This window comes from Bos javanicus, chromosome 15, assembly GCF_032452875.1.
Source record: "Bos javanicus breed banteng chromosome 15, ARS-OSU_banteng_1.0, whole genome shotgun sequence".
Classification (NCBI taxonomy): domain Eukaryota; kingdom Metazoa; phylum Chordata; class Mammalia; order Artiodactyla; family Bovidae; genus Bos; species Bos javanicus.
In genome coordinates this window covers 59864501-59885740 of record NC_083882.1, presented here as the reverse complement: position 1 = coordinate 59885740, position 21240 = coordinate 59864501, and the positions used below count along the sequence as shown (strand labels likewise).

General features: G+C 37.6%; 2 long non-coding RNA genes across 6 annotated transcripts in view; one reads left to right on the top strand and one right to left on the bottom strand.

Moving 5' to 3' along the window:
- The window catches only part of LOC133226911 (uncharacterized), a 76242-nt gene extending 68740 nt beyond the window's left edge, over positions 1–7502 (bottom strand). For 2 of the 3 annotated variants that reach the window (XR_009729658.1, XR_009729661.1), the window contains exon 1: positions 7276–7502. This is a non-coding gene — a long non-coding RNA (uncharacterized LOC133226911). The remainder of the gene's footprint in view (positions 1–7275) is intronic. The other variant, XR_009729660.1, reaches the window with a different exon arrangement.
- Positions 7503–7640: 138 nt separating this feature from the next.
- The window catches only part of LOC133261394 (uncharacterized), a 40067-nt gene continuing 26467 nt past the window's right edge, over positions 7641–21240 (top strand). For all 3 annotated transcript variants that reach the window (XR_009741048.1, XR_009741047.1, XR_009741046.1), the window contains exons 1-2: positions 7641–7836; positions 8771–8973. This is a non-coding gene — a long non-coding RNA (uncharacterized LOC133261394). The remainder of the gene's footprint in view (positions 7837–8770; positions 8974–21240) is intronic.

Here is a 21240-nt window from a genome sequence, read left to right as displayed (position 1 = left end):
GTAAAGTTGAAAGAATAAAATTATTAACAACCAGAATTTCACTACCCAGGAATCTCCTTTGTTAACTTAGGCTGCATAGAGCTTTTCCTTATGCTTCTTCCTTAGCACGATTAGTTCTGTTTTGATGTGAATAAGTATGCATCCACATCTTTTTCTAGCTATTACTTCATATTTGTTTCAGTTACTACTTTACTATATATTATGGACTTTAATGGAGAAGGCAATGGCACTCCACTCCAGTACTCTTGCCTGGAAAATCCCATGGAGGGAGGAGCCTGGTGGGCTGCAGTCCATGGCGTTGCTAAGAGTCAGACACAACTGAGTGACTTCACTTTCACTTTTTGATTTCATGCATTGGAGAAGGAAATGGTAACCCACTCCAGTGTTCTTTCCCGGAGAATCCCAGGGATGGGGGAACCTGGTGGGCTGCTGTCCATGGATGGGGTCACACAGAGTTGGACAGGACTGAAGTGACTTAGCAGCAGCAGCAGCATGGACTTTAAGATATCTAAATAAAAATTTAGCTCCAGTTTACTACTGTAGCAGCAGCCTATGAAAATTATAATACCTTCTGGGATTGAAAATTTCATTTTGCATGGATTCTTTACCATGTTTACTGAATTTGCTATTTCAAAGGATTCTTTTTTGTTTGGCCTCCAATATATAAAATAATTTGGCCACATACATCCTCTTTATTGGTATTACCTCTACCAATTTTGGAAAATCTAGATAACGAAAAGAATCTGAGGAAGGAAGTCATAGCTAGGACAATGATGTAATTTATCATTTAAAGTAAGACATTTGTGAGAATGACAAAGAGCATTATTAAAATTTATACTAAAACAACAAACCTAAAACAAGACTACCCAGGGAAATCAGAATGAACCTACCTATAGCCCATTGGCTCTCTATGTGTAGATTACTCTTAACCTTGAACCTCTCAGTCCAGGCACTTCTAAATGATGGTGATTGATAGAGAATTCAGTGGCATCTACCATTTTGGTTTCTGTATGCCCCTGTTCTGCTCTTGGTCCTGTTTTCCCTTAGATCTAGGTCTCACTCTTTCCCTGCTACTGAAATGCACACTTCTACATTACCTTGCTTCTGCACTGGGCAGAGGATCTCAGAGGATAGGAATGGGGTGCTTCAAAGTATCTCTACTCCTTCCTCTCAGTTTCTGGGGGCAACTGGGAGGAACTGCATTCCACAAATGGTTCCAGTTCCTTCCAGGCAGTCCTGCTGTGGTGTATCTTTCCTAGTTGTCTGTCCTTAGCAAAATATTTGTGCCTGATTTAGGTGATGTTATCAGAAGAGGAAGATGAAGATGTGGTCTTTGGGACAGGAGCTTTATTACATTAAAGTTATGGAAAACCAAGAATCTTCTTCACTGGGATGTTTCTATTTACTTTAATGTGAATAATCTAGGTTCTTTAAGGAAAGAATACAAAACACAAATAAGCAAAAAGAGTTTCATAGAGGATGCCATACATGCTTTTCTGTACTTTGTTCACATATTGTAATTGAAGCCCATGTAATTATTCCCATCTAATACAGATGTAACATCATTTTGAATAGCTGGAAATTATTTCATAAAAATGATTCACTGTATATTCAATAACTTATTTAACGTCCCTTATTAGAACACTTAACTATTTCTTTTTTCCCTGTTGCAAACAATACTATGAGAAATATATGTTGTAACAAACATACACAATTGTACACTCATAAAATTAATTTATCTACAATGACGAATTCTTGATAGTAGATTTTTGTCTTAAAATTTGTCTTTGTTTTTAATGCTTTTAACTTACATTGCTAAATGATTCTTCAGCATACCTATGTACTAATGATTCTTCAGCAGATCCATGTATTATTATTTACTCAAAGTATGTTACTTGGCCATATTTCTTCTTTTGTGATTTGCCTATAAATGTCCTCAGACCATCATTTCTCATATGGTGTTCATTGTTCATGTTTTCCTTTTACAGTTAAAATAAGTTAATTACATGTCTGGTTGTCATATGTCTTACATATATTGTTCTTAGTCTTTCAGCTATAGTTTTAGTTTTTTTATGATATAGACTTTTACTTTTATAAGAAGAGTTTTCCTCAACCTAGAGTCAACAGCCCTTGTCCTCACCATCTCTCCAGGCTTGCCAAGTTAAGCTCCTAAACTTTAACTTTCTCATATGTAAACAGAAGAAGATAATAATATCTATCTGATAGATTTGCTACTAGGAATAACTGTATTTTGATGAATGAAAATTGGGTCTAATAGATAAATGCTATATAAGGCTTGATGTATAGTAAATTCTCAATCTATTCAAATATAGCACCTATCTCATAGTTTTCTTAATTTTTATCTCTGTAGTCTAGCTCAAGTTTTTCTTATATCTAACCAATTAAGTTTTCCCTACTATTATGTGCTTTTACTGAAATGTGACAGTTAATGAAGTTCTTTTATTGTTAATTTTCTAGCAGTTCTTTCTTTCTTTCTATTCATTCATTTTCCTACTTATCTTGACTTCTGTATGTCACCTTTTTGTCCTCTATGTTTGTTATACTACTGTTATTGAATTTCCCTGAGGGTACAAAAATATTTTCTTCTGTTACAAAAGATTATTTTCAGAGGTATCTATTTACTTTCGTTTTAAGAGTAAGATTTTATTGCTTTTATATTGTAGTATTTTTCCCTTAGTACTACATTTTAAATTGCTTTGTTTTCTTTCTCTATACTTTTCCTCGAATAAAATAAGTTTTGCCTAAACTAAAGCCTGTGTTTGCTTGCAAAACTGCTCTTGTTTCTACTTCCTGTGCTTCTGGATGTTGTTTGAATCTCTTTTTCAGTTCTACAGCTTGAGGACTGAATAATGCAAATAATTCTATGTTTTTGGAAGATAATTTTCTAATGCGACACTGGTCTGCTAGCTGTCTTTCATATCTAATTCCTGGTTATTGGATTTTTAGGAACTGATGCAAAAGCTTCTGAAAATTTCTACATAAACTATTACCAGGGTTTTCCTGTCTCTGTCACAAAATATTTTAATTGTGGATATTTCACCTCTCTGAATACATCGCCAGCCATGTCCATCTCCATGTTTGCATGCCATTTCCACTGCTCACAATGAACTGACTCACTGGAAAAGACCCTGATGCTGGGAAAGATTGAGGGCAGGAGGAGAAGGGGGCCACAGAGGATGAGATGGTTAGATAGCATTATCGACTCAATGGACATATAAGTTTAAGCAAACTCTAGGAGATGGTGGAGGATAGAGGAGCCTGATGTGTTACAAAGAGTCGGACACGACTTAGTGACAACCACCACCTACTTTACTCTAGTTGTACCTCAGATGTTGCCATGTTCGGGTTTAGAAATTTGACCAAAAGAGGAGAAAAAATGAAGAGAAGGGATGAATTGGCAGGACAATCAGATCATATCAGTCGCTCAGTCGTGTCCGAATCTGCGACCCCGTGAATTGCAGCACGCCAGGCCTCCCTGTCCATCACCAACTCCCAGAGTTCACTCAGACTCACGTCCATCGAGTCAGTGATGCCATCCAGCCATCTCATCCTCTGTCGTCCCCTTCTCCTCCTGCCCCCAATCCCTCCCAGCATCAGAGTCTTTTCCAATGAGTCAACTCTTCGCATGAGGTGGCCAAAGTACTGGAGTTTAAGCTTTAGTATCATTCCTTCCAAAGAAATCCCAGGGCTGATCTCCTTCAGAATGGACTGGTTGGATCTCCTTGCAGTCCAAGGGACTCTCAAGAGTCTTCAACACCACTGGAGAAGGGAATGGCAAACCACTTCAGTATTCTTGCCTTGATAACCCCATGAACAGTATGAAAAGGCAAAATGATAGGATACTGAAAGAGAAACTCCCCAGGTCAGTAGGTGCCCAATATGCTACTGGAGATCAGTGGAGAAATAACTCCAGAAAGAATGAAGGGATGGAGCCAAAGCAAAAACAATACCCAGCTGTGGATGTGACTGGTGATAGCAGCAAGGGCCGATGCTGTAAAGGGCAATATTGCATAGGAACCTGAAATGTCAGGTCCATGAATCAAGGCAAATTGGAAGTGGTCAAACAAGAGATGGCAAGAGTGAATGTCCAGATTCTAGGAATCAGTGAACTGAAATGGACTGGAATGGGTGAATTTAACTCAGATGACCATTATATCTACTACTGCAGGCAGGAATCCCTCAGCAGAAATGGAGTAGTTATCATGGTCAACAGAAGAGTCCGAAATGCAGTACTTGGATGCAATCTCAAAAACAACAGAATGATCTCTGTTCGTTTCCAAGGCAAACCATTCAACATCACAGTAATCCAAGTCTATGCCCCAACCAGTAATGCTGAAGAAGCTGAAGTTGAACGGTTCTATGAAAACCTACAAGACCTTTTAGACCTAACACCCAAAAAAGATGTCCTTTTCATTATAGGGGACTGGAATGCAAAAGTAGGAAGTCAAGAAACACCTGGAGTAACAGGCAAATTTGGCCTTGGAATACGGAATGAAGCAGGCAAAGACTAATAGAGTTTTGCCAAGAAAATGCACTAGCAGGCCAATAGTTGCCATATAAAACTATTGTCTCTCATTTACTAGGAAAGGAATTGCTGCCAGTTCTCAGATTGCAGAATCTCTGGTACTCCAAGTCAGAACATGTATAATAAAGGACAGGTAAACACTATTTTTCTTTCTTTCCTCATGCAGTATCTAATTCTGAAATTAAAAACTGAATATTGGACAAAAAAATGTTTCATAGATGGAGAGAGCCCTTCAGGGGAAATGAAGTGGGAAAACAGAAATAAATATATTAGGGTTAAAGGAAGATGAGTCTGATAAAGTAGGTTGGGAATAGACTATAAAAGATTTTATATACCAGGACATTTCATTTGTGGTTACAATGTAAGTTGGTATTAAGGAATCATGGAATATTTTAACTGAGAAATTATCATAATTATATTTGAATTTTACAATGATTACCCTGTTGGAACCATGGTATATGATATATTTAAGGCGAACAGAGTCAGGAGTCAGGGAGATAAATTTAGAAACTATTACCATATCTAGGTGAGGGATGATAAAGGACAGAATAAACTTCAAAAGTTGGTAAGAAGGAAAGAGAAATAAAATGAATTTTGAAAACTATAAGTTATCAAGGTTGAAGGATCAACTGGGGAAAAGCCTCCAATAAATTTTCCCCCCAACTTCACACTAAAACAACAAACAGGACACAGGGAAAAAAAAATAAAAAGTCACACCTTCAACAAAAAGTGAGATGTAGAAGAATTTTCATTCTGACAAGAGAAAGTGCAGACATCCTAATGAGGTGATGTGTAGCAGGCCTATTAGAGAGGGATGAGACGCAGGGTGAGGGGGAAAGTTATGGATGCAGGAAGAGGACCAAAGAGCATTATCACAGGACAGTGTGGTTTCCATCACTGCGTGACCTCAGGGCTATTATAGAGAGATTATAATAGGTGTCAATATTTTAAACAGTATGTGATTTGGCCTAAACTGGATGAGATGGCTGGATGGCATCACCGACTCTATGGACATGAGTCTCAGTGAACTCCGGGAGTTGGTGATGGACATGGAAGCCTGGCATGTTGCAATTCATGGGGTCGCAAAGAGTCGGACACGACTGAGGGACTGATCTGATCTGATTCTGAAGCTATGATTTATTCACACCAGACACACACACACACACACACATACACACACACACATATGGAGTAGGTGGGGGAGAAGGGAAGAGAGAGGGAGAGAAAGAGCATAAATACTTTGACAGTGTGGTCTGACCACATTTATAAGTAAGTCATAAAAGAAGAAACATAGACAATTAGCATGATTTTAATAAACCTATTCACATACTGACTAGGGAAAAACTAGTCTTACATGGGAAACTGATGTGAGTATTAGATAATTCCAGTTCAGTTCAGTTCAACTGCTCAGTCATGTCCAGCTCTTTGTGACCCCATGGACTGCAGCAGGCCAGGCCTCCCTGTCCATCACCAACTCCCAGAGTTTACTCAAACTCATGTCCATTAAGTTGGTAATGCCATCCAACTATCTCATCCTCTGTCATCCCCTTCTCCTCCTGCCCTCAATCTTTCCCAGCATCAGGGGCTTTTCAAATGAGTGAGTTCTTTGCATCAGGTGGCCAAAGTATTGGAGTTTCAGCTTCAGCATCAGTCTTTCCAATGAATATTCAAGACTGATTTCCTTTAGGATGGACTGATTGGATCTCCTTGCAGTCCAAGGGACTCTCAAGAGTCCTCTCCAACACCACAGCTCAAAAGCATCAATTCTTTGGTGCTCAGCTTAAATATATATGTGCCTTTTGACCTTAAATCTTAAGAAAAATATGTACAAGAAACAGTGCCAGTCCCCTTTAGACACAAACGTTTTCAAGCATGTTTAGAAAGCAAAGCAAACCTGACAACTGGGTCAAATTTATATATATGCACGCATACATTTCAATTTCTCTTTGAAATTATCTTCCATAATTGGACCCTTAAAATTATCTTCCGTAATTGGACCCTCTAAAGGCCCCAGTTTCTCAAGTTGTACATGATCCAGGTAAACTTTCTCCCTTAAAACTGGAGATTCCAGGTACCTTTTTGAGCAGTGCTTTCTCCAAAGGGAAATCACACCTATTCTGGGTTGTCAGATACTTTGAAGTTTTTATTCTTAAATGTAGTATAGAGGGTGTAGGCGAATAAGGAGAGATTTAAAAATCTATCTTAAACATCCAATTCTTCAAGCTCTGTTCTGGCTCCTCATCTTCTAACTAGGACTATCCCCTGCAAGTGAAGCAGGCTTTCATCTAATTCTAGCTGAAACTTGACAGTCTCATTAGTTTTTTGATGACATTTCCTGTTCCTTCCATCACCGAGGCCTTTTGCATGACAGACACTGTCTGACTGGGGCCCTGAAGTTTTCTTCAGAACTTCAACCCTCTGGTTTCCAGATGGGAATTCTTTTATATGCACATCAGCTCTCTGCCCAATTGATCTGTCTGAGATATTTCTTTTGTCCTGGTTAACTATTTTCATGCTCAGCATCATTACTAGTACTCCCTGGAAATAATCTCTTCTGTTGCCCACATCCTGCACTGTCAGGCTCTAAGAGGACTTACACAGAGGAGAGAAAGGTGCAAAGGCTCCTTCTATGACTCACATGATTTCAGAGACATCTCTGGGAAAGATGAGACTACGAATTAGGAATGAATTTCAACAGCTCCTCCATCCTCCTTTTTCTCCTCCCGTACCTGAGGTTTTGTGGGATTTCTATACAACGACTTTGGGGACTCACTCAAGTTCTGAAAGAAGGAGCAGGGGAATTCAGACGCAATTTAGGCAGTTCTAACTCCGGTGCGTCCAAAGCAGTCAAGATGTCAGCTGGGGTTATAGAGATCTGAAACGTTGACTGAAGCTGGAAGATCTACTTCCGGGATAGCTCACTCACACGGTTGGCAAGTAAGCACTAGCTGTTGGTGGGAGGCTGCTTTCCTCGTGGGTATCTGCACGGGGCCACGTGAGAGTCCACGCCACATGGCGGCTTGCTTCCCCTGAGCGGGTGATCCCAGAGACAGAGACAGAACCTGTGGTGCCTTTCACAATGCCAGGAGGAAGCTGTAACCCCATATACGCATGCGCTAAATCATTTCAGTTTTGTCGGAACTCCGTGCGGGACTGTAGGCTTTCAGGCTCCTCTGTCCATGGGATTATCTCACATCAAAAGTTTCACATCACTCCCATATTTTAGATCATGCAAGCCAGATAGTGATTCAAAATGGGAGGGAACTACAAAAGAGCGTAAATATCAGAAGGTAGGCTGGTTGGTGGCCATCTTGGAAGCTGACTGGTACCCATTATTCAGCACTGGTCCTGTCATAAAGAAGTCTTAATTAAATAATGGTTTCCTTAATTTAACATAAAATTATGTTTAATGACATATGAATTTACTATACTATATTCTCTTAAGTTTTCTTCATTTGTTCTTCTTGTAAATTTTCTATCTGGCATAACACAACACAATGGGTGTTCCTAAAACATTGCTTTCTTTGTATCTTTCTTTATCTGTGCTAGTCTCAAACCCTCATTGGTAAGCCACCAGTTTTTAGCTGTCAGAGGTTGTCAAATTTAGGAAGATTTCTATGATGTTCCTGTTAAGTGCAGAAAAATAAACCCTATAGTTTATTATTACCTAAAACGCAACTTTGAAGACAGTTGGCTCTTTAGTATAACAAAATATAAAGGCTAAAACAAAGTGACTAAATAAACAATGTGAATATTCTCTACCTTAATAAATCTGACCCATGCAAGTTTTTAGAAGCGATCCAATAATCGCTGTGCAAATCAAGGGGAGAAGAGGTTTATTTATGTAACACAGAAGTCTTATACATTATTTTTATCAATTTGAATTTTTAGTTTACTTGTTTTCTACTCTACCAGAAGGATGAATTAGAAGATTATCTGGACTTGTATAGGCTTCTCTGGTGGCCTATGGTCAATCCCTGGGTTGGGAGGAGCCCCTGGAGAAGAGAATGGCTACCTACTCCATATTCTTGCCTGGAGTATTCCATGAACAGAGGAGCCTGACAGGCTGTAGTTCACATTTCAAAGAGTTGGACACGACTGAGCAACTAACACACACACTGTATGTACACATATACATGTACATATATTTATATATATGCATTATATGTGTGTGTATATATAACTTAAAGTTTACTCAAGAACATGTATTTTTCTGTATTATAGTTGGTGGTACCAGATGTTCTGGGAGTTTATTTCTGACAACATAATCATTTGATGATGATATCCTGAGGAGAAGAGAGATTATATCCTTTAGTTCTTTCTAGAACCATGGCATGATGAATTGCAGAGTTACTTCTATCCCTTCATCCAGGCAGTTCCAAGGCTTTACTCCTCCAGGAAGTCTTCTGTGATCACTCCTGCCTAAGGTAATGCCTTCTTGCTATAGGGTCTTATTATTGTTGCCATTTGTACCAGTCATGATATACAACATTCAATGCATTGTACTGCCAGCTATTTCTTCCATATGTATCTGTAAGCTACTCTGAACATATTATGAGATTCTTATATTATTTTCTATTTACAAAATGAGTTGAAGAGAGTAAAAATCTTGGCACATACTAGGTGTTCAATTCCCATGTATTTTCTTCCTAGACCACCAAACACATGGCCATACACACCAAAAATATGGGTTAAATGTTCGTGCACTAGTTGGAAATCACGATATGATAGCCTCTATGTGGGTATATTATATTATGTTCTGCACAAATGAGATCATCATGTACAATATTCACATTAACCTCAGGTTCCAACATAATCAACTCAACTGCAGAAAGTTAATGAGGGGAATAGGGAAGTGAGTGTGTTCTCACTCTATCTAGACAGATGTTTATATTCCATATACAAGTTGACTTGCACAGATTCCCAATGAGACTTACTTCTATTATGAGTCCCCACTAATATACATATGGCTAAGAAAGTGGATACATTTCTTTTTGGGCTGTGCAACACTGCTTGTGGGAACTTTGTTCTCCAACCAGGGATTGAATCTGGGGACATGGCAGTGAAAGCACTGAGTTCTAAACATTGGACCACCAGGGAACTCCTCAGTTCAGTTCAGTCGCTCAGTTGTGTCCGACTCTTTGCGACCCCATGAATTGCAGCACGCCAAGCCTCCCTGTCCATCACCAGCTCTCGGAGTTCACTCAAACTCATGGTAATGCCATCCAGCCATCTCATCCTCTGGCGTCCCCTTCTCTTCCTGCCCCAATCCCTCCCAGCATCAGAGTCTTTTCCAATGAGTCAACTCTTCGCATGAGGTGGCCAAAGTACTGGAGTTTCAGCTTCAGCATCATTCCTTCCAAAGAACACCCAGGACTGATCTCCTTTAGAATGGACTGGTTGGATCTCCTTGCAGTCCAAGGGACTCTCAAGAGTCTTCTCCAACACCACAGTTCAAAAGCATCAATTATTTGGTGCTCAGCTTTCTTTATAGTCCAACTCTCATATCCATACATGACCACTGGAAAAACCATAGCCTTGACTAGACGGACCTTTGTTGGCAAAGTAGTCTCTGCTTTTCAATATGCTATCCAGGTTGGTCATAACTTTCCTTCCAAGGAGTAAGTGTCTTTTAATTTCATGGCTGCAATCACCATCTACAGTGATTTTGGAGCCCAAAAAAATAAAGTCTGACACTGTTTCCACTGTTTCCCCATCTATTTCCCATGAAGTGATGGGACCAGATGCCATGGTCTTCGTTTTCTGAATGTTGAGCTTTAAGCCAACTTTTCCACTCTCCTCTTACACTTTCATCAAGAGGCTTTTGAGTTCCTCTTCACTTTCTGCCATAAGGGTGGTGTTATCTGCATATCTGAGGTTATTGATATTTCTCCTGGCTATCTTGATTGCAGCTTGTGCTTCTTCCAGCCCAGCGTTTCTCATGATGTACTCTGCATATAAGCTAAATAAGCAGGATGACAATATACAGCCTTGACGTACTCCTTTTCCTATTTGGAACCAGTCAGTTGTTCCATGTCCAGTTCTAACTGTTGCTTCCTGACCTGCATATAGTTTTCTCAAGAGGCAGGTCAGGTGGTCTGGTATGCCCATCTCTTTCAGAATCTTCCACAGTTTATTCCTAAGGGTGGGTAACTTTTGAGACCTAGCTTTCAACCCATAGATAGGAAGGTAGAAGCAGTGGGGAAGAAGTGTGAGGAAGAGACAGAGAGATATTCACCATGCTGCCTTGAAAAGGAAGAAGGAGAACTTCTTGTTTATTTTTTCTTCTTACAAATGATGCTCTAAAACAAAGTGTCAAACTATCAATAGAAGCCTGACAAACCCTACACAGGCTACAGATTTATTTCAGCCAGTACAATGGTGATTTAAAAAAAAAATTAAACCACTATTTACTGATGACTCCAGCATTCTTGCCTGGAGAATTACATGCACAGAGGAGTCTGGCAAGCTATAGTCCATGGGGTTGCAAAGAGTTGGACACGACTAAACGACTATCACACACACACATTTACTAATGAAGAGAGTCACATAATAGTCTCCCATTCAGCTTCTCTTAAGAAAAAAAAAAAAAAAGAACTCCGATGATCCATTAACAGGGGCTGTAATATGGTGACCATGGGTTAGAGCTGAGTAGCAACTGCCCTTACTAAAAGGTTCATATAAATAAAGCAGCATCTTAAAAGTAGGTGTCATAGATGAGAGCAGGTCATCACACTGAAGCAGGAGTACCAATTAGAGTTTGTTAAAGAGATGGCATGGGAACAGAACCTTAAGATTTGGATTTGGGTACATACAATGTAGGCAGAGAAACATAAAGAAGGAAAGCATAAACTATATAAACCATTTCCTTGTGACTAGGTAACTAGTATTCTGACTGGAACAAAGTCTTCTCATAGAGTCCAAAACAGAACTTGGAGAAACGTCTATTAGGTCTTCTGCCCATTTTCCAATTGGGTTGCTTTTTGGTTGTTGTTACTGAGTTGTATAAGCTGTTTGTGTAGTTTGGAAAGTAAACCTTTTTTGGTTGCATTATTTGTAAATATTTTCTCCCATTCTGCAAGTTGTCTTTTCATTTTGTTTCTGGTTTATTTTGCTTGTAAGTTTGCTTAGGTCCCATTTGTTTATCTTTGCTTTTATTTCTCTTATTTGGGAGCCTGAGCTAAGGAAACAAGCATGTCAAGATGCTCATCATCACTAATTAATAGAGAAATGCAAATGAAAACTGCCATGGGGTACCACCTCACATCAGTCAGAGAGGCCATAATTAAAAAGTCTACAAACAATAAAAGTTGGTGAGGGTGTGGAGGAAAGGGAACCCTCTTACACTGTAGGTAGGAATGTAAAATGCTGCGTCCACTATGGAGAACAATATGGAGGTTCCTCAAAAAGCTAAAAATAGAGTTCCCAAATGATCCAGAAATTCTACTGGACATATACTTCTACTTAAAGTACATATATATCTACTTTGAATATATATGGGCACATATTCAAACAAAACTATAATGCAGAAAGATACATGCACCTCTGTGTTCACAGCGCAGGAGGTAGGGGTTCAATCCCTTGGTTGGGAAGATCTCCTGGAGAAGGAAACCCACTCCAGTACTCTTGTCTGGAAAATCTCATGGACAGAGGAGCCTGATGGGCTATAGTCCATGGGGTCACAAAAGAGCTGGACACAACTTAGTGACTAAACAACAACAACAAAATATATACAAACACATATTAATACAATGGGCTATTACTCAGCCATAAAAAAAGAATAAAACAATGCCATTTACACCAATATGGATAGAACTAGAGATTATCATACTAAGTGAAGTAAGTCAGAAACAAAATTCTAACTTATTTCACTTAGTATGATAATCAATATTGAAGTATAGTTGACTTACAGTTTTGTGTTAATTTCTGCTGTACAGTAAAGTGACTCAATTATACATATATATAATCTTTTTCATATTGTTTTCCATTATGGTTTTTCACAGGATAATGAATATAGTTCCCCATGCTGTATAATAATAGGACCATGTTTTTTATTCATGCTATATATATATACCAGTTCGCATATGCTAATGCCAAACTCCTAATCCTTGCCTCCTTCACCCTCTCGCCTTCACTGTCAACTGCAAGTCTGTTCTCTGTATCCATGATTCTGTTTCACAGATATGGTCCTTTGTGTCATTTGTACCATATTTTAGATTCCATGTATAAGAGACCCCATGGACTATACAGTCCATGGAATTCTCCAGGCCAGAATACTGGAGTGGATAGCCTTTCCCTCCTCTATGTATAAGTGATAGCATATGGTATTTGACATTTTGCTTCCCTGTCCTTCACCATCTCCCAGAGTTTGCTCAAATTCATGTCCATTGAGTCGGTGATACCACCAAATCATCTCGTCCTCTGTCATCCCCTTCTCCTCCTGTCTTCAATCTTTCCCAGAATCAGGGTCTTTTCCAGTGAGTCAGCTCTTCTAATCAGGTGAACAAAGCATTGGAGTTTCAGCTTCAGCATCAGTCCTTCCAATGAACTTTCACGTTTGACCTCCTTTAGGTAAATCATTTTAAACATAAAATCATTTTGAACTCTTTTCTTTATAAAGAGTTTAAACATAGTTTTGTTGACAATCAGATTTTTTCTCACTTAGGTTTTTTCTCTCTCTTTCATTACTTCTTTTCTTTTCTTTTTATTTTACTTTCACTTCTTTATATGGACATATTTTCTGTTTATTTTTATTATAAAATTTCTTTCATATACAGTTTCCTGTCAACTTTTTAAGAATGAATAGAACATGAATTATGATATTTATAAGGCTTATACTTATCCTACATAAGCTATACTAAAATGTTTTGTTGTTTAAGCCAAGTTAATTTATTTTTAGATTCTAGCCCCAACCAACAATGTAGGACCGATCTACTGTAGGCCATTAGACTTCCTTAATAGGAACCCAGAGGGAAATAAGGAGCTGGTGTCACAATTGTCAACACCATTTCTATCATGTGACAATAAAAAAGATTTACATTTTAAGCTTCTAACTTTGATTACTGGGATTCCTACATTCTGGATTTCATAATCAAAAGTCTAGCCAAGCATCATTTGGTAACTATAATTAGAAAACAATGGGTCTGTAGCTGTACTTACTGTTATCATTTGGTTATTACACAGCAATCTTAAGATTTTTGCAGATTCTGACCAAATTTTTGTCTGCTATTTATATACTGAACAATGCTATAACAATTTTGCTTTGAAGATTTTGTATATCAAATATATAGACAAGAATTATGGTTGCTTCTGTCCAGTCTTCAGTGACAAGAAATGACCCAGTCCAGAGAGGACCAGATGATGTGCATAGACTTCTAGACCCTCGGGTGGTGGTTTAGACCTCCTTCTAAGTTGAGTGTTTTATAAATCTTGCCAGAGGCAGAGCTTTTTCTGCTTTAAGGGCAGAGGTCCACTTAGCTAGAAGCATACTGGTTACTGTGATTGAAACCAGTTACCATGCCAAAGTCCAACTAGACCCTGAGAACATCAACTGAGAGAGACCACTCATATATGTAAAGGTTGACAATCCAGTTCATCCTCACTAAGTACCTGGCATGTAAATGATGCCATCCTGGGGGCCCCCAAACTAGCCCTCCAAATATCTGGATAATTCTGACCTCAAAAGATGGCCACAGGGAACAAAAGACAAAATATCCAATGAAGATCCCTCTAATTCCTGACTCATGAAATCATATACAATTGCAAAAGATGTCTGTTTTACACTGCTAAGTTGTGATGTCATTTGTTATGTATCAATACTAACCAGAACATAAATTGACTGCTATTTTTTGTGTGACTGCAAAGGAGAGAACTAAGTATATTTAGTGCAAGTTATAAATAGCCATTGTTGTTGTTCCATCACTCAGTCATGTCTGACTCTTTGTGATCCCATGAACTGCAGCATGCCAGGCTTGCCTGTCCTTCACCAACTTCTGGAGCTTGCTCAAACTCGTGTCCATTGAGTTGGTGATGCCATGCAACCGTCTCATCCTCTGTCATCCCCTTTTTCTCATCCCTTCAATCTTTCCCAGCATCAGGGTCTTTTCCAAAGAGTTGGCTTTCCACATCAGGTGGCCAAAGTATTGGAGCTTCAGCCTCAGCATCAGTCCTTCCAATGAACAATCAGGATAGATTTCCTTTAGGACTGACTGGTTTGATAAATAGCCACATAATAATTCAATGAGAGGAAGTATTTTCTAATGTATTCTATAATGGAATGGCTTGCTGTGAAATGTAGAGAGGTTCTAGGCATTGGAAGCAATTAAGCAGAAGCCACATAGCCATATGCTTGCATGTCCATATTAGTCATCACTCAGTCATGTCCAGCTCTTTGTGAGCCCATGGACTGTAGCCTGCCAGGCTCCTCTGTCCATGGAATTCTCCAGGCAAGAATGCTGTAGTGGGTACCCATTCCCTTCTCCAAGGGATCTTCCCAATCTAGGGATCAAGCCCAGGTCTCCTGCATTACAGGCATATTCTTTACTATTTGAGCCACCAGGGAAGCCCATATGCTTAAGTTATACTAAGAATGAAATTATCAGATAAAGAGAAAATAAGAAAGGCTTATTGAATGCAAAAAAAGATTAAAATAATATATCTTTTCACTTAGTCCTCATTTATCAAAGTAGCTTACACATATATTTATTAAAACTCTGTAAGATAAATTGGGTCATCTATTATCCCTATTTTATAATAACTATAGCTAATATGTTTATTAAGTACTTACTAAGTGTCAGGATTAAACCAAATATTTGAGAAATATAATTTAATTAAACCTCCAAATAACACTTAGAGTACATTATATTATTATCCTGATTTCCCCAAAAGGCAATTCAGTCACAGGAAGGTAAGTAACTGCCCAAGAATACAGTAAGTAAGACAAAAAACTCACTCAAACCTTCTGACTCTTAAGACTGTGGTCTTAACAACTGTTATGACACATTTTAGGTTAAGTGTATAACAATTCATACCACATTAGTGATAATAACAGCTAACAGATTTGGTTTCTTTTCAAAGACTCTTAGGGGATATTTTTGTTGCTCTTTGTGATGTGTGTATGTGTGTGTATTTGCATTTGTGTGAGTTATATATTTGTATTTTTTTAGACAAATAAAATTTAGATTAACAAGAATTTATATAGATTAAAATCTTAAAATTGTCCGTAATCCTAAGTTCTTGATGTTTACAGTATATATTTATCTAGCCAGCCCACTGAAACAAACACTTTGAATTTTCACAAAACTGCATTACATCAATATGGAATTAGAAGAGATAGAGAAAATCTCTCTCTTTCTTTCCCTCCCCCTTTGTGATAATAAGCTAATATTTTCTCAAGGATTCGCATTCTATGCCAGGCACACTGTTGAAGGATTTAATTCTTTCATTTACCAAAATGAAGTAGCATATCATCATGTACAATTACTCAATAAGAAACTGAGGTTCAGAGGTTACAGGAATAGTCCAAAGACAAAGAGCTTTAAAAGTGACAGCAACATGATCTTACCCCAAATTTTTCTAGAGGAAGACAGTACGCTTTTACCCATTCATATCAGTATTTAACAAATCCAAATAAAATCAAATCCCCTACCAAGGCTTCTAGGAAGAATCCATATTTTTCTTGATTGCCCATTCCAAAGTAAATAAATACTTCCAAATATAAACAAATATATTTATATTTTAGTTAATCTCATATTACAACAGAAATATGTTTTTTTCTTCTCTGATTTAAGTGGAGACTTAGAAATGCTAGTTTTCCCATCTGTAAAACAATTTCCCATTCTTTACATTAAAGATTCACACTAACTTATTACTTTGTTTAATGGAGCATCATATTTTGGTAGAAGAAGCATTCAAGTAATATTCAGTGTAGTTGATTATGATCCAGGCAGCCCTAAATTAAAACCCTATACCCCCCCCAAAAAAAACCCTATACCTCAAATTTCCCGATTTTTGTGACCCTGTAAAAGGTATGTATGCACTCTGAAATCTAATTCTCCTATCTAAAAAATGAGATATTACTGTCTGCCTCATAGAGTTGCAATGAAAATTAAATGAGAAGATAGATGGGATTAGAATGGTGTTAAAATGAATATAGCTAGCAGGCTCTGTACTTGCTCTACAGCAAATCATGTAATTCTCATAATAATCCTATGAAGTAGATTCCATTATTGCACTTTACCCATGAGGAATGTAAGAACAGAGTGACTAAACAAGTTGCATAATGTTAACAAGCTAGTGAGTATTATAGCCAGGATTTAAACACAGGTCATCAAGGAGCCCTTAATCACAATGCTATGCCTAGGTTTTGAGCAGGTAGATCCATCATGGTAGTTATTTTTTGTCAGTGATAACAATAGGATTAAATAATGTGGCTTCAAATGCAGAAACAAGGATAACTGACTCTCCCTCATCACCTCCAAATATAAAATGGAAATTTCTTTTTTATTTATAAAATGAATATTAGAGCATTGATATCTAAGATGAAGGTCTAAATAATGCAAGTTCATAAATGAAATACTAAAGTATAGCAAAGTAACAAAATTATTTGAATTGGTAAATTTATATTCAATATTCTGGTTCAATGAGCAATTTAAAATATATTGATGCCAATAAGAAAAACCAGCACTCTCTAAGCACTTAGTACTGAAACTTCTAAGGCAATCACATTGCCTATCTTAACTGATCCTCACAATGACACGATAAACTAGGCACAGTGTAGTCACATACATGCTTTTGACCTACTCAAAATCAAATATGTTTTCTGGGCAAATAATTAAAGTGAGAGAGACGGTTACAGCATAAATGTAAAAATAATTTGTCATTATTCCACTCATTGGGCATGTGTTCCAGAGGGAACAATTTGCAGGCTAAAATCATTCCTCCGTTGTTTAGTCTCAGTTCCTTTGTTCATCTTAAAGCAATAACATCTGACTTTGCTATGTCTACTCTTTAAAAGTATATATTTTTCATATGACAGCCTTTGTAAAAAAAAAAAAAAAAAAAAAAAAATAATTTACCTGTGGTTCAAGTGAAGAATCAATGGTCTATACCAATATAGAAGGGAAAATTGTGATGTTGGAATTATTAAGAAACAGTATATCTATGTATTCTATGTCTCTCTCTCTATATATATATATATAACAGATAATATATAAAAATCAGTTGGAGTTTATCTAATTTGCAAGGATTTTTAGCACAAGTTCATGTGCTTGATGCACAGTTTGGAGCAAAGAAAGGTTTACTGGAGGTTCATGCAAGTAGACAGGTAGCTCCTGCCTTAAAAAGGCCTGAGCTCCCTGAAGGGTTTCAGCAAAGCATTTTTAAAAGCCAGGTGAGGGAGGGGGGTTGCAGGGTACTTGATCAGTTCACACAGAGTTCTCTGATTGGCTGATGGTGAGGGAACAGGTGGGTCACAGTGGTTAACTTTATCACTCCTTAGGCTCCAGGAGGCCAGAGACTGTGTGCTCATGATCATCAAGTAGTGAACATCTCCATTTGGTAGGGGGGTTTGCACAACTCTGAAACAATTTAGGAAATCTGTATCAAATACTGTTATCTATATATGGAGAGTGAAAAAGTTGGCTTAAAACTCAACATTCATAAAACTAAGATCATGGCATCTGGTCCCATCACTTCATGGCAAATAGTCGGGGAAACAATGGAAACAGTGACAGACTTTATTTTGGGGGCTCCAAAATCAATGCAGATGGTAACTGCAGCCATGAAGTTAAAAGATGCTTACTCCTTGGAAGAAAAGTTATGACCAACCTATACAGCGTATTAAAAAGCAGAGACATTACTTTGCCAACAGAGGTTCCATCTAGTCAGGCTGTGGCTTTTCCAGTAGTCATGAGTGGATGTGAGAGTTGGACTATAAAGAAAGCTGAGCGCCGAAGAATTGATGCTTTAGAATTTGGTGCTGGAAAAGACTCTTGAGAGCCCCTTGGACTGCAAGGAAACCCAACCAGTCCACCCTAAAGGAAATTAGTCTTGAATATTCATTGGAAGGACTGATGCTGAAGCTGAAACTCCAATACTTTGGACACCTGATGTGAAGAACTGATTCATTTGAAAAGACCCTGATGCTGGGAAAGATTGAAGGCAGGAGGAGAAGGGGACAACAGAGGATGAGATGGTTGGATGGCATCACTGACTCTATGAACATGAGTTTGAGTAAACTTCAGGATTTGGTGATGGACAGGGAAGCCTGGCATGCTGCAGTCCATGGGGTTGCAAAGAATCGGACCACGACTGAGAAACTGAACTGAACTGATTCAACAGGTACTTCAGAGAGGAGCTAAAGCAGAGGATGTTGGGGAAGGTCTGTTCCAGGAAGGCTCCATAGAATCCTGGTCTGTTAAGGATGCCTTCACTTTAAAAAAATCTGTAAACATAATTTGAGTTATTAATAGATTAAGGAGAAAAAGGATACAGTTTGCATTAGAGTAATACACAGCTTTAAATAAAATACCATATATATTATAACAAAAAGCTTTAAGCAAACTAATACTTATCCCATTTGTTGTTGTTCAGTCACTGTCATGTCCATCTGTTTGCAAACTCATGGACTACAAAACGCCAGGAAAAAAATTTTTTAATATATATTAACTGTTTTAATTATTTCAATAGACTCATGGGATAAGTATAGAAAACACTTATCCCATAAGACTGAAAAAATATATACCATTCCAATAACACTTACGTTTTTAAGTAAAATTTTGATTTAAAAGAATGCAAATGAAGCCTTTAAGTAGGTCTTTTCCACATGCATATTATTTTTTTTATTATTTCTTACATAAGTATGGGAAATACTTATCCCAGAAATCTACTGAAATAATTAAAAGTTAAGTGACTGGCACATTGTAGCATAATATTCCTATTTATAAAACAAATAATATAAGACCTGATCAAAAGTAATTAATAAATTCTTAGTAGAAAAAAATAAAAACTTAATTTGAAAATGTAGACCAAGATAAAAAATGCCAAATTTCACCATTTATACTAAATATTGTACTATATAAGCACTAAATTGCAATAAAAAAAGGAAAATACAGTTTAATATATGGGAAATCTACACAAGAATCATACAAGTAGCCATTAACAGATTTTTTTTGCCACTTAGAAAATTCAAAAGGAATCCAAAATGAATATGTTGTTGTTTAGTCACTAAGTCACGGCTGACTGCTGGAACCCCATGGACTATAGCCGGTTAGACTCCAGTGTCCATGGGATTTCCCAGGCAAGAATACTAGAGTGGTTGCCATTTTCATCTCCAAAGGAATCATCCCAAACCCTTGCATTGTCAGGTGGGTTCTTTACCACTGAGTCACTTGGGAAGTCCAAAATGATTATGAGGGTTTATCCAAGTTGATGGGCCTAAGTATGTAAGATCTTTATGGAGGAAAGCATAAAAGTTCATAGCAATAACAATAAAGAAGATCCCCCCAAAGAGATTATTTTCTTGGACATATTGACTAATGGACTATACAGTCCATGGAATTCTCCAGGCCAGAATACTGGAGTGGGGGTAATCTTTCTCTTCTCCAGGGGATCTTCCCAACCCAGGGATCAAACCCAGGTCTCCTGCATTGCAGGAGGATTTCTTTACCAGCTGAGCCACAAGGGAAGCCCAAGAATACTGGGAAGGGTAGCCTATCCCTTCCCCAGTAGATCTTCCCAACACAGGAATTGAACCAAGGTCTCCTGCATTTCAGGCAGATTCTTTACCAATTGAGCTATCAGGGAAGCCCCAACTAAATATCATAAAATATAAATTTACCACAAAACTATCTCTAGACTAAATGGAGTTCTAATAAAAATTTCAATGTGTTAATATTTTTCATGGAAGTTAACAAAATTACCACTTGTATAAAAATATGGTCAAATTCAATAGTAGTTGGCAAAAGTTTCAAATTTTGACAGCATCCCAGCTGGTCAAGTTACAGAACAATGAGAACCCTCACAAACTGTTGATAGGAATGTAAATAGCAAATTTTAATTTGGTATTTTCTTGTAATGTCAGACATTTGCATACCTATTACCCAACAATTCCACCCCAGAGAAGTCTGCTTACATATAGGAAAAAGAAAAGGAAAAAAAAAAAAACCTGAAAACATATACAAAATATTTCATAAAAGCATTATTCCTCAAAAAACAAACTCTGGCAAAAACCAAATAATTTTTAAAATCATTGACAGAGAATAAATAAGCCAATTGTGGAATCAGCCCCTATTTATCTCTCACCTCATATGACATCTCTGCATAAAATCCAAGAATCTCCCTTTTGGGTAGACAATTACAAAGAAGTATTCCTCTTCTGGACTGATGCTCAGAGCAATAGCTCAGGCTGGATTTCAGTCTCTGCTCCTGTTGGCTGACTGTCTGACAATCTCATGTGTTTACAATGGAATTTTTCATCTGAATGACATCCAACTATAATCACACATAGCAAAATGAACAGGTCTTAATAATATGCTATTTAGAAAGCATACTTTAGAAAACTATGAAATATATTATTTTTTAAATATCTGAAAACATGGACAATGGTATTTTGTTTAGGGGTATGTACTTAGTACATACTTAGACTACAAAGAACAGCAAAAATTTATTTAACAGAAAATGGAGAAGTCATCCCC